The sequence below is a fragment of the Triticum aestivum genome, chromosome 2A (genome assembly GCF_018294505.1).
Source record: "Triticum aestivum cultivar Chinese Spring chromosome 2A, IWGSC CS RefSeq v2.1, whole genome shotgun sequence".
NCBI classification, from domain to species: domain Eukaryota; kingdom Viridiplantae; phylum Streptophyta; class Magnoliopsida; order Poales; family Poaceae; genus Triticum; species Triticum aestivum.
The window spans coordinates 725190751-725192690 of record NC_057797.1 but is presented as its reverse complement, the minus strand read 5'-3'; positions in this window follow the sequence as shown (position 1 = coordinate 725192690).

Genomic DNA, 1940 nt, shown 5'->3' with positions numbered 1-1940 from the left:
GAAGCCGTACAAGTATAATCATATGCAAGAGGAAAAGCTTCATGAAGGAAGCCCCCAAGTAAACAGGGTATTTGAATTTGTGCGCCACAAACAAATGATTGACAAGGAATTTTGTCACAAATAACTTTTTGCCAAAAAAGTATAATGCTTGGTCGAACCGAACAAAATTTAAAACTGAAAGTTTTTGAGCATGAAAGCGACTTAGCTGGTTAATGTGCTCGATGTTGATGACGCATGACGAGATTGTGGCGGGACGAGATCCCAGCCCCCAAGCCGGTCCCGAGATGTCCGAGTAAAGAACTCGGCTTTATGAAGTGGTGACGCAGCATAGTCGATGGGCGAGGTGAAAACCCCAGTTCGACCGCGGCGACGGAGCAGGCCGGCAGTGTGACGCCGAAGCCCCCGGCGTGTGTTAATGAAGTGATGACGAAGCCCCCGGTCAGCCGAGGTGACGTGGTACGTCGGTACACTGCGGTGAAAGCGCTGCCCGGATTATCTACCTGTGCACAGAAAATAGTGCAAGCCGGAGATAATAGGAATAATAATAAAAAAATGTTGCATAATTAATAATTTACGCAAAGTGAGTAATAAAAGAAATATGGCCTATGCATCGAACACTCGATGAGGTAGTGCTCTCTCAGCGATGCCGAAGTCCCCGAGGCAACCGAACACGTCGGTATGGCAACACGACCAACAAGGTGATCACGCGAGCCGATTTATGCCGATTGGGACGACGGCGTCGGCTTGCCGAAGAGACCACGTGACGCGGTCGAAGTAGATCACCTACACACATAAAATAGTGCGATCCAAAAAGGATAATTGCTTTTCACAAAAATAATTTATTAAAAAAATGTGGCCTGGCACCGAAGTCATGTCGATGCAGGGCGTCGGCGTGACGCGGTGAAGGCGTGGCCAAGCCCGAATTCGCAGGCCGGTCTGAGTTCCGGATGCGGCATTCGCCGAACTGTATACGAAAACTGACCGAACCACCACGCCACCATTATTAATACAGCCACCATCTGATAGACCTGTGTATAGATGATGAAACAAATTGGAGTAATAATTCCTTAGGAAAAATAAACCCAAGCAAGAAAAAATATTAGGATTAATAGCACCTGGTTTATCTGTTGTAGAAATATGGAGAAAGGTTACTTCCAAAATTGGGGCTCGATCCGCACACCCATTTCCTGATGGGTGATGAAGCGGTGGCATGGCGATGCTAGCAAAGGTTGGCTCGCCGAGGAAAAGCACGTGATCCAGCTAATGTGATGAAGCTAGTCGGCTGGTAACGCCGAAGTCTCCAAAATAAGTTGATGAAGAGATGGTGAAGCCCTCTGTAACACCCCTAGTGTTATGCTACAGTAATCTCCTGTTAATGGTGCCATGTCATCATGTTACTCTTGCTAATCTTCACTTGATCCAAATCACAATTCAAATTCAAACCCAATCTAAAGTCAAAAATTCATATTTGTCAGACATGAAATCTAAAATGTTCATCATGTGGCAATTATTCTTTTGATAATATTGGCAGTGAACTAACTTTTTCTCCAAAATTTCTAAGTGCCATAAACTAGATAAAACAGTGGCTAAAGCATTTAAATTAAATGATTTTTAAGTTAAAAAAATGCTAAGCTAATGTATTATAATGATAAGCTTAATGTGGAAGTAGCCTAAGTTATACTATTATGCTAAGTGTAAGTTTTATAAATGATAAAACTGTTTTGCTTTTTTGAAAATAAAAGAAAGCATAGAAGTTTTAAAGGAAAGCCAGAAACAAAAATATATTTGAAAAGGCCACTGCCCCTGGGCCTAGACAACCCCCCCGGCCCAGCTAAGCCTCGGGCCAGCCAGGCCGGCCCACCCCGTTGCCTCCTTATCCCCTCCCACTCCCGTGACCTAAACCGCTACCCCCCACACCCCACGCACTCCCCCCACTCTTC